Source organism: Paramormyrops kingsleyae, chromosome 16 (genome assembly GCF_048594095.1).
Source record: "Paramormyrops kingsleyae isolate MSU_618 chromosome 16, PKINGS_0.4, whole genome shotgun sequence".
NCBI lineage: Eukaryota > Metazoa > Chordata > Actinopteri > Osteoglossiformes > Mormyridae > Paramormyrops > Paramormyrops kingsleyae.
In genome coordinates, this window is record NC_132812.1 from 8368906 (window position 1) to 8381263 (window position 12358).

The 12358-nt window shown below is 40.7% G+C and overlaps 1 protein-coding gene and 1 long non-coding RNA gene across 2 annotated transcripts in view; both read left to right on the forward strand.

Annotated features, from left to right (window-relative positions):
* The first annotated feature begins 2067 nt into the window (after window positions 1–2067).
* On the forward strand, window positions 2068–2805 carry LOC111849074 (uncharacterized). Its single transcript, XR_002839452.2, has 3 exons — window positions 2068–2441; window positions 2533–2637; window positions 2730–2805. It is a non-coding gene; the product is annotated as an uncharacterized lncRNA (long non-coding RNA).
* Window positions 2806–6055: 3250 nt separating this feature from the next.
* Window positions 6056–12358, forward strand: part of dhrsx (dehydrogenase/reductase (SDR family) X-linked) — a 43951-nt gene continuing 37648 nt past the window's right edge. Inside the window, exon 1 of the mRNA XM_023821615.2 lies at window positions 6056–6563. The gene's annotated coding sequence lies outside the window, so the exon portion shown is untranslated. The remainder of the gene's footprint in view (window positions 6564–12358) is intronic.

A 12358-nucleotide genomic window follows, 5' to 3' on the forward strand; every position in this document is an offset into this window, starting at 1 on the left:
TGTTCTGCCAGATAGACACTCCTTTAAACTACAGCTGAATTTTGGCGGTCTTCCACTTTTTAAGAGCACTGGTATTCAGTTTTGGCCAATACTTGGCATGTTGCAGGAGTTCAGTTGAACCCAATGGTGATTGGCCTTTTTTGTGGCAATTCTAAACCTAATTCTTTGTCAGAATATTTGCAACATCTGGTGAATGACTTAAAAATGTTGAGCAGTGGATTTGTTTTGAATATCAGCTCTGTTGTGTGTGATGCCCCAGCCCGAGCCTTTATCAGAGCTGTTAAATCACATACTGCATACCATGGGTGCGACAAGTGCCATCAAAGTGGTGTTCGAATAGGTAGCTGGATGACATTCCCTGAGGTCAGTGCAAGGCGAAGAACAGACAAATGTTTTAGACAAGCCACTGATGAGGACCACCACCATGAACGCTCACCTTTCTCCAACCTTGATATTGACATGGTTGCCACCTTCCCTCATGATTACATGCACTTGGTTTGCTTGGGGGTAATGAGGCGTCTACTTGATTTGTGGTTGGGTCCTCCTGGCCCATTGTGTTGTCGTATGTCATCTAGCCAGGCTTCTTTGGTTTCAGAGAGACTACTTGCTTTAAAGGATTATATTCCATCAGTTTGCTAGAAGGCCACGTACACTGGCTGAGAGAAACAGATGGAAGGCAACTGAACTCCGCCAGTTTTTGTTGTGCACTGGTCCTGTTGTACTGAAGGATGTTTTGAAGCGTCAAATCTATGACAATTTCATGCTTTTGTCTGTTGGTGTGTACATTTTAGTGAGTTCTGAATACTGTTTTAGAATGGATGACTTTGCAAACTCTTTAATGGTTTAATTTGTTGAACACTTTGGCTGTCTTTATGGACAAGAATTTTTAGTTTACAGTATACATGGTCTTGTGCACCTTAGCAAGGATGTCAAATTGCATGGCAATCTGGATCTCATTTCAGGTTTTCCATATGAAAATTTCATGGGGCAACTTAAAAAAATGGTTAGGGGGCCATGCAAAGCCCTGACTCAAGTGATCCGCAGGTTGTCTGAAAAGGATGGTGTCGACTCTAGTCCTGATATTTGTTCTCAGACAGATAAAGCGTATACTGTAGATTGGAACATGAATATGGGCCAGTGCCACAGTCCATTAGTGGAGACGTACACCAATTAAAAGTGTTGGTATGGATGGTATAACTGTCAAACATTCAAGGAGAGATTCATGCATTAAAATTGGGAATGAAGTGGTTTTGGTAGAAAACTTTTTTATTGATAGAGGTATAGAATACATTGCAGGCAAAGAATACAGATGCAAGGAACCCTTCTTTGTATATCCAGTTGATTCCAGAGAGTTAGGAATATACAAAGTTTCTAACCTGTCTAAGAATGTGAAGTGCTTTCAGGTGGAGGAAGGTGTTCAAAAGTACATCAGATTGCCATACTATGATGACTTTGTTGTTGTGCCCCTGATACATTCAAATGAATGTCTGTACTGGAATTTCTGAATTGACGAACCCTCACCCCCACCCTCCAATTTGAATGGCATTGTTCTGTTGTGTATAAATTATTGCTCTTGTTGAGAGTGTAGTAGCACCTTTCTCACCAGATACAGTGTTTTAGTGTCTTCTCATATTGCTCCTGCGCTCTCCAGTTCTTTATAGATAAATTACAGTAAGGTGAAAATGACCAAAAGTCTTCATATTTTATACAGGCAATGTATCACATTGTAATTTTTGATAAGACAAATGAAGTGGAAGTGGAGCCATCGAAGTGGATAAACGGAGATCGATGCATGTGGCCACCAAACAAAGTGGATGTTGTAAAAGCAACAAAAAGCCAGGAGAACCGTGGAGCAGGATGGAAGCCATATAGGGTCTGAGTCATATTCACATCAAGTAAGTACAATTGTGTGGATTCTGGTACATGTTGAGACTAGTCTTTGGTGAATGTGTATATAGGCACAAGTAAACACAATCACATGTAAATACAGTATTTCTGTGGAAAGAATGTATGAGTCACATTATTGCAATGTATCCAGTTGTGTTTCAGCTAGGGTTGCACCGATACCATTATTGGGTATCGGGCCGATACTTCGCACCAATACCACTCAATGGTATTTCAATACATCATACTGGTCGCAGCCGGTGGATGACTTCAATGTCAAAGCAGGAGAATATTTTGTACTTTGTCTAATTTAAATGTGCCAACTGAGTAATGGTGCTACTCACTTTTGGCTCTGTTTAGAGCTGCCACGTCTAGTGGACATAGTCGGTGACGTCAACGTTAATAATTTGTCAACACCAATATTATATGCCTGTATTTATGTGCATTTAAAATTTTAATAACATGAAGTATTTAATTAGACCTAAGAACATTCTCTTCCCTGGTGAAGATGAAGATGAGGTGCCACGTGTCTTTTCAAAACCTGAAACACGGAAGAAGTAAGACGTTTGAATTGGTTATTTGGGTTTAATTGTCTGCTACTGGTATGTAAAGTGCTGATCCAGTGTTTGGTTTGCTATGTCATTGCAGACTAGCTGAACTGCCTGGTGCTCCAAAAATTCTGTATTCATTGGGCCTTGTTCCCCAAGAGAATAACACTAGAAAGAAAGCTGTGTTACCAACAGGAAAACCACGGTAAACCCTTACTGTTAATTTGAATTTGATAAGTTATTAATTTTATCTGAAAAAAATGTATTGCATTGATCTTTTATTCCTGTTTTCTGAAGAAATTATTCCACTTAGAAAAACACCAACAAAGGAATTTTGTTCAGCCAGAGGGACCGCGCCTCCCCCAGCCTCAGCCAGAGGGACCGCGCCTCCCCCAGCCTCAGCCAGAGGGACCGCGCCTCCCCCAGCCTCAGCCAGAGGGACCGCGCCTCCCACAGCCTCAGCCAGAGGGACCGCGCCTCCCCCAGCCTCAGCCAGAGGGACCGCGCCTCCCCCAGCCTCAGCCAGAGGGACCGCGCCTCCCCCAGCCTCAGCCAGAGGGACCGAGCTGATGTTGGTGTTTCAAGTCCCACCCCATAGTACCGAAGTACCAAAAAAGTACCCCAGCTGGTTTGGCACTTTTGGTACTGGTACTCGACCGGAAGTCAGTGGAAAAACGAAAGTACTGAAAGAACCATACCAAAAGTACCATATTTGGTGTGGTGGAAAAGTGCCCTCAATCTCATGGTTTACATCGTGACGGTGCTTGGGAACTGTTTGGTCGGAACAAAAGTTTACATGCTTGTGCTCTGTGGAACTCTCCGTAGTGGAGCATCTCTACATTCTGATTGGTTGCTGCCAAACCATGTCATAGCTCTTTACTGTAAAGTGGACCAGGCTTCAACTTTATTTTGTTGCCCTCACTGCCCAAATCGCGACATGCTGTGCCACTTCGCACTGCCTGTTGACACGCTCTCCCATACAGTATTAATGACTTCCGTTGGCTTTGACGCCCTCGCCGCCCATGGTGTGTACGCATGGGAAGACAGTGAGCTGTTCTCCAATTTAGTTTACACTTCCATTCTTCTAGGTTTACTTGTAATAATTTCAGTTGGGATGCTACCTATCATGACCTTCCTTTTCAGCAGTATTCATCACTGGCTAAGAGAGTTAGGCCTGTGTGCCTGTGATTGGAAAGTTGCTGGTTTAAACCCTGGCCTTGGCAGGATCACATCTACAGGCCCTAAATCCCCCCACCCCCAAAATAGTCGAGTGGCACTGGATAAATGGGTGATACTGTGGTTGGACCTCAGGCTTCACTCTCAACTGTGTGTGTGTGCGTGTGTGTAGGCGCGTGTGTTTGGTCCATATATACCTTACCTTGGGGACCAAATGTCTCCACAATGTTATGAATGTGATGACCAGTTTCCAGGGAAATTTCAAAATTTTCAAAAAATTCATCTCTGCAATCAAAAACCTAAAATTGCAAAAGCTCTTGTAATGCTTACGGTTAAGATTGGGACTGGGTAGAGGTTAAGGTTGTCATAGTTAGCATTAGCATTTTTCCCATAAAAATCAATGAGCGGTCCCCACAAAAATGATTACAGGTGTGTGTGAAAGGATAAGCAAGACGACATGTGAAAAAAGCATCCCAATATACTTGTGCAGAGGGAAAATAATGCATCATTTCATTGCCTGTTTTGGTTAAGGACTCCAGCACATCATCCAGTGTGTTCAGAAAATCATTGTCTATGACCTGCTCTCCCTGCAGGGCCCTTACAGTTCCGGGGTTAAAAAAAATCAAGCAGGATCGTTGCCAACCCCTCACACACTGCCCACTGTCCCTTTTGGGATGAGATTCCGCTCACTAAAGACACAATAGCAGCTTAATCCTTCAGAAATAGTTGAAACAAATGAAAGACCTCTCAATATACAAATGCACATAATTACTACCTCTAATATCCAGCACTATTCTTTTAAACATATTTGTCATTTAATGTTTTACGTCTGTTCCCTGTGAATTTTTTAATGTTTTACTTTTCTCTGATCTATACTCTGTTTTCTAGTACATACCTGTATTACTACAAGACAAATTCCTTGTGTGAATTTCAAGGCCAGTAAAGCACGTTTTGATTTTAATTCTGTGTATTCCTTCATTTTGCTTACTTTTTGTCCTGTCAGTAGTATTTGCACATTGATCGTCTTGCACTCCCACCTCTTTTTAATCCTATTGATGTTTTGAAAAATAGCCCTTGTTCTTCCACTTTTATTTTCTTCAGTTACTTTGTGGATGTTGTAAAATTGGTCTTCATTTTTCCTAGTTTCTTTCTGGAATCAGCGATTTAGTTGTTTTTAGAGATGCTTCACTTTCCTATTTTGTCTTCATTTCTTTTTGAAAATTCAACGGCCACTTTGATTTCTTTGGCTTCTCCACTTTAACCAATCATTTTTTCCCAGATTCCTCTTGGATGATTTCTTTGAATCTGGTTAATTTCCCACCTTCTTGTTTGCGAATAGATATATACAGAAATCAGTATAAGTAAACTATAAGTAAACTTATTCATGTCCTTTCTAAATATGAAAAGCACAACATATCTGTATTGTCGACCATTTCCTGGGTAGTAAATAGAGTGTCTTAGTCCAGTCTAACTTAATTTGCTAATGCTTATGGGGTCAACTTGTCAGTGATCCACTTCCATATACTAAAAACTACAAAATGGTTAGACTCTCTGATATATTTTATAAATGTGACATGGTGGACATGATCTAGCAAACTAGAAAGAACATGGATGGACAAAAGTAGATGGCATTAGGGGAAATATCAAAAACAGAGGAACAGAGGAACTGTTTAAATGCACCTTGACAATTCAAATAAAATGCATTTTAATAAGAAATTACAGATAGAAGTAGTAACTAATTGCTTTGAATTAAATGTATTTTTAATTTAACATGAGCGTGTATGTACTGTATCAGGGGAAAAAAATGCGATTAAATGTATTAAGTATCGTTAACAGATATTTACTGTAAAGTACAATTGTGGGTTAAAGAAACCCGCAAATTGCGCCATCTAGCGAACGCGAAAGATATCACGTTTGCCTAGATCAGACCACTTGTGGGGCATTCCTGTCGTTTTCGTCTGAGAGTAATCGTGCTACTATATAAAATGTTTCACTTTAAATAAATAATATGTTTTGTATATACATAGGCCCTATATACAGGTCACCAAGCCGAGACAAAAACCTTAAAAGTACTCACATTTAGCCTACCAAATGTTCAGAAGTTTCGGTTTCGTATAATATTGGTAACCGGTGGTTTATTTTCTGCCATGTTGTTAGCCTTATAGCCTAAATCTTATTACATTAGGGAAAAACAGCAATTCTTACTGTAAAATGAAGTGATTGTAAAATTACTCACAGCGAAATGACTCCAGCAGGTTTTAAAACACCACAATAACCTTTCCCCACCTGAAATTCAAACAATTTGAATAATAACGAATCCATTAAAACCAAGAAAGCTTCTGAATGAAGACAAAGCTGTATCGTTATTTTAATATTTTTCTCAGCAGTCAAGCTTCAAAGACAGGGGGCAGGAACTTTGCTATGCATCCTGACTTTGAAAAGCATTCGGCGCAAAGCCCGACATCCTCGCTGTCAGAGAGAAGCGGGCAAAGCAATGGTCGCTCCCTGCATGAATTATGAATTTTGTATATATGATGTATAAACAATGGGCGACCAAGGTAGCGTAGAGTTTAGACCTCGGGATGATTTCGAGAAGCCGAACCGTTTCTCCTTAACTCATCAACTTGGCACGAACCAATGCAGATCGCTAGGCTCCGGCTTTCTGCTGTGGGAGACACTCCGTGTCCATCATTGCGCTTTTAAGTGCGGTTGCAGATAGTGTCCTTCTGTTGCAGCCCACTGGTGACATGCAGTCTCTTATATCTCCGGTGACCAAAGCTATATTAGTAGCCTTGTTTATTTTCGCAATTCTTCTCATCCTCTATGTGATTTTATGGTATATATGTCGAGACGTGGATTGTGATCACGGAATCTGAATGGGAGAACTGGACGCCGATTAGACAACACAAACTGAAAAGCCTGATAGTATTTCTCGCGAAGTCAGGGTGACCCCTGGTAAGTACACCGGCATGTCTCTTCATCTGTTGCCGAATAACCACAGCAAAGAATGTCAAATGTGGCAAAAAATAATCATGTTCGTTTTGATCAAAGTGATCGAAAACGCGAAGATAGTGTATATCCGATGGGGGTCTTTGTTTGCATTAGGCGGTGTACCCAGCCCACGCGTAATCACAGTGCTTGCAACGAAATCGTGAAATATTGATTAGAAATATAGGACCACCTGCGCCGCTTTAAACGTCTGTTTTCAATAGAGTTACAAAGGGAACGTTGCATTTCTTCGACGTTTTTTCAACCATTTTCCCAATTACTGTCACAAAATCAACTGCGACCATCAAGCCACAGTCGTGCATAATTATAAAATTTCAAGTAGGCTAACTTGGGAATAAGTGGATACTTAATAGTTCTAACTTTAAAACAAAGATGATTTTAGGCTATTAAACAAAACATTATAAACACTGTGTCCATTCGTATGCAGAATAGGACATTTTGTGTACCCTGTTTAAAAACAATGTAACATTTATTCCAATATCTAAAACACATGAACTCAAGTTTACTGAAGCCACGATAGATGTCCGATACCAAAAAGGACTTAACATCCTTCAGGACTGCGTTTCGCATTTTACAAGGAGTTCAGCTCCTTGATCCCAAGTTTTCGTTGTTTCCTGGAGCCACACAGCACAAGGTGAATCACCACCTGAATCACTGCGTAGAGCATCTTCTGCACAACCTTAGTGCCACATTCGTTTTCTGTGAGAACGATGCTAATTAATTTTCATGCAGCATTTACAACACTTACAGGTATGTTTAGTAGCCTATAGTCTACTGTGTTGAATCACCGCATTTCTGAAAGGTCGTATTAAGTAAAAACTGAGCAGCGTTCCCCCTGTCACTGGATCGTTTGGCATGTCCTTGGTGTCTGTGACTCACTGGTTTAATACTTTTAGTACATGAACAGACTGTGCCATTTTATTTAATCGCTGTAAAGTCAGAAAGTTAAAAAAACATATGGTTAAATATTGTTTATGAAGTGCAAGCAGTCCGTACGAATGTCTGTAATTTAAGTGACTAATGCGAATTTTTTATAATCAAGAATGAAATTATAATAAAATAACTGTGAAGGACAATTGAAGGGCAAGATCGTTATTTTCATTACCAATAAAAGTGCAAATGTACCGTATTTCACTTCACACCAAAAAAAAAAACATTAGAAGTAACCAATTTAGAACGTTGTATCACCCGCCATGTGTAGTTTGGGTGTTATTTTCACTTGGTACGTTAATGTTTGGTAATAATAGCATTTATAGAAAGAAACTAAGTGCAATCACGTCCGATACTTTTTTCGACTCCGTTCAATTTGAACACATTAAACTTTCTAAAATAATTCTTGCGCCCTGCTTAAAATCTGAACAAATGCGTAAGCAATACATATTGTTTTAGAGGCACAATGGACACCTACTGTCGGATTATAGCAAGGCATAGATTAATGATTTTATGCTGTTGTTGACGTTTACACCTGCTAATAGTTAGGTTTCTGTATAGGATTAGGATCCCCTCCTGAAACTTACGCATAAAGTCTCGAACAACCTTCGCCAAAGAAAATGCGCACTACCTATTTAACTGGACCGGCTACCAACGTGACCGTAGCGCTTCGTGTAACCAATATGAATATTCATTTCACCTTGTATCTTAACTAACATTGCATAGGTCTGTTCTCTTGAAGCAGATTTTAACCTGAATTGCAATCCACAACACACTCATTGATTTGTTTTTATTTAATATTTAGTTGCATAATTATAATTAATGAACATGTATTCTAAGGTCATTATTTTATTGCACTTATTAGTGTAATCATGTTGAAATGACGAGTTTAAACCGCTCCCTTTGTGACCTATATCAATGTATAACTGACAGGAAGATAATTAGGATAATCTATTTCTATAGTTTGTTGAAAACATCTGCTACTACTTCAAATCTGCCACGCCTGCAGTATGTTTGTGTGTGTGTTACTGGGTTTGACCAGATCTTTAGTGACTTTCTTCATGGATGCTATTGGTGTCTAAGGGACTGTAAGTCATGCATTGTGCATAGCAGGTAACCTTTGGCCTACTCCAGCTAATGTCAGGTTAAAGCCGTATACACTCAGCTGGAAAACACAGGAGCGACACCTCCCTTAGATACAATGGGAAGTATTGTAGCAATGGAGAAAGAATCTAATATTACAATGGTAACCAAACAGTATGTGCAATGGCAAAGGAGGCTTGTTTTTTATTCACTTATAATATTTTATATAACTTTTCATTAAAAGGCATATCCCTGTCATGTCTTCGTTACCTATGCTGTACTGGAAGAGCATCTGTCTCCTTGATGAAATGAAAATGGGAGAATGACAACGGAACAAAAAGACAGATCAAGTGTTACTCAGCCTCTGTTTAATGTAAAGATCAGATTTGATAGGATTTTTTGGGATATTAATGTAATGCAGATTTGCTGCCACTGAACACGTTTGATGAACTGTCAACAGTCACCACCACCCCCCCCCCCCCACCTCTCACCCCTGTCCCCCACCCCACTGTGTCCTTCTGTCTTCCTTCAGCAAGCAGGAAAGGATTCAGGCCAAAATTCAGAACTGTGCACATATTACTCATGGATATATAGCAGTTAGCGGTGGTTTAAACAAAAATTCACCCTCATGGGTGCTTTTGTGCTTGCGTTGCCAGTGGGCCAGTGGTATATATGCTGCTGAAGGAAAATCTTGTTGGGGGGGGGGTGCTCATGGGCAAATGATGAGCATGCCCTGGACTCTAAAAGACAATTATAGAGAAGACATGGGAGGAGGCGGTAATTACTGATGCCAGGTCATCCTAAACGCATTCTGCTAATGAGGCCACGTGCCCTGATCCCGTGGATGAGGCCGATGAGATGGTGTCCTCAGTTTCTCGAGAAGGTTGTCCTTCTGCCCAAGTCTGTGTCAAGGTGACCCCGCTTGTCGCTGTAAGTGCAGATGGCTTGGGGCGTATGTGTTGTGCTATAGTAACGAGGCTGGGATGTAGTGCGTGCTCAACAGCTCACCATCTATATATATTAATGTTTAGGGGGAAAAAACTACACAAAAATTACTACAAAGCTTCTTCAAAATGTAATAATGGAGAGCAGCTGGATTCTGAAAATCAGCTGACTGGTCATTGATATTAGATTTTATGAGGAGCAATCCAGTAAACGCTCAGATTTTCAGTCCAAATTTCAAGCAGCTGCACAAATTAGATGTTATATAAACGGTTACTGGAAACCCAAACGTAATCTCAAGCTGTGAACTCTGAACAAACAACAAATCATGTGACTGCGTTCAAACTTTATCAGTTATGGTGATTTGCATGTCAAGCCCGTCCCCTAAGACGACGCTTGGCAGGATACTAGGTGAGTGGAGGAATGCGCGATAAACCGGGCCTCTGCGCTTCTGGACTCGCAGGACAGATGGTCGGGGTCTTGCTGTGCCAGTGCAGCTCTTGCACAGACACTGCCCAGAGTTGCCTGCATTCTCTGCAGTTGGTGACTTCAAAGACCTTGACATAAAAAAAAAACACTTATGGAATCCACAAATACCTTAATACCACATTAATAGCACAGATCATATTAAATAAAATTAAAGAGCAATCCAATGAATTTTAAACAAGGTTCACATTCATTGTGCATAGGCTTTTAAGGAAACATATATTCAGAAAAATGTCACTGAATATTCTACACATCAAAGTGATATTTGTGTTATTGTACAGACACGCGGTTACTGTCTACCCGTACAAGTAATACCAGAGAAAGACATCATTGATTTAGTTCAGGGTACTGGAAAACAGGCTATCCCCGGAAGCACAGGGCATAAGGCAGAGAATTCTAGATGGGATGCCAGTCCATCACAGGGCATACACACACCCAGAGAGAAATCAATTAGTCTAACCCCACGTCAAGTCAGTCAAGTGGGGCTTTATTGTCGCACCAACCATATTGAGTACACTGCATATAGTGACATAAAGTAATGTTGCCCATGGCACTGTACTACTTGTATACATAAAGTGCAGAGAGAGACAGGACAAGAAAAATGCAAAAAATGTCTCTGGACTGCAGGAGGAACCAAAGGAAATCCACAAAGATGGGGAGAAAGGGTTAGCTCTTCACACACTGATGAGGACATACTGTCAGAAAAAAGAGCAGCGATTTGTATCTTTGCTTGTCACTGGGGCTGTATCCTCAAGGGTCTGCTGCTTGTACCTTAGCTGTAGGAAAATGTACCTTTTAGTCTAATTTATGGTACAGAAATAGACTTTGAGAAATCCCCAAGGAACAAACAACATTAATGTACTCTCAATGATACAAAAATGATCCTGAGAGTCCAGGGGTAGGTTTCCCAAAGCCTTATTAATGCAACATCATTTGTAAGTTCTATCTTCTAACATAGAACTTATGAACGACGTAGCATTAAGAAGGATTCAGGAAACTCTCCCCATATCTGTGTCTTAAAGTTTCAGTTACCTACAGTTAAGGGTACAACTGGCAGACCCTTGAGGGTACAGCCCCAGTGACAAGCAAAGGTACAAACTGGTACTCAGGTGTCAGGATCAGTCTCTTCCCTATCCTGTCTTCCAGTTCCCAGCTTGACCAGTAGGTGTTGCTGTGTTTTATGAGCCTCACCCCTGTCTTGTTACCCCTAACCCCTAGTGTTTGGTTATTCATCAATAGCCCACACCTTGTTTCTTGTCTAGCCTCATCACCAATATATATATATATATATATGTGTGTGTGTGTGTGTGTGTGTGTTGGTTATTGTGGAGCTTATATGTGCCAGTGGTTCTGTGATTTTTTTATGGATGTTTTTGTTTGCCTGTTCCAGCCCTTGTTTATCCTTGTCTAACCTACCTGCTTTTGGTTTGACCCTGTTTGGTCCCTTTTGTTTCATGCATGTCTGAGTTCTGTTTGAATAAAGTTCCTGTTTGTTTGTAAGTCGTGCTGTGGCTCGTCCTTCCTTCATGCCCCACTGTGACAGTAGGAATGAAACCAATAACCCTGGAGGTGGGGGGCTATGCTACACCCCCTGAGGCACCAACACTGTGAGGCTTAACTGAACTACCTTTCATTTGTCCCTCTCTGGAAATGATCTTCAGGGATGACTTGAGAAGGATTCATAAGCTGAAGAGTTAGGCACTGGTGTCTGTCTAAGGGACTCGGGTTTCTGTCCACTCATGGCCAGTGACATTTGCAGTGCATTTGGAGAGCAGAGATATTTTGCCATGTACTCTGGTGAAAAAAAAATCAATGCTGCATTTTCGTAGAAGCCTCACTGGAATACAACTCTGTTTCCAAAAAAGATGGGATGCTGTGAAAAATGTAAATAAAAATAGAATGCAATGACTTAGCAAATTATATAAACCCACATTTAATTAAAAATACAACAAAGACAGCATATCAAATGTTGAAAGTGAGAAAATGTGTTTTATGCGAAATATATGCTCAATTTTAATTCGAGGCCAGTTACACATTTCAAAAAAGTTGGGACAGGGGCAAATAAAGACTGGAAAAGTTGTGTGATGCTAAAACAAAAACACCTAGTTGAACATCTCACAACTAACTAGGTTAGCTGGCAACAGGTCGGTAAGATGATTAGATATAAAAAGAGCCTCCCAGGGGCACAATCTCTGTGCAGTGAATATGGGGAGAGGTTCACCACTGTGCAGTGAAGATGGGGAGAGCTTCACCACTCTGTGCAGTGAATATGGGGAGAGGTTCACCACTATGCAGTGAAG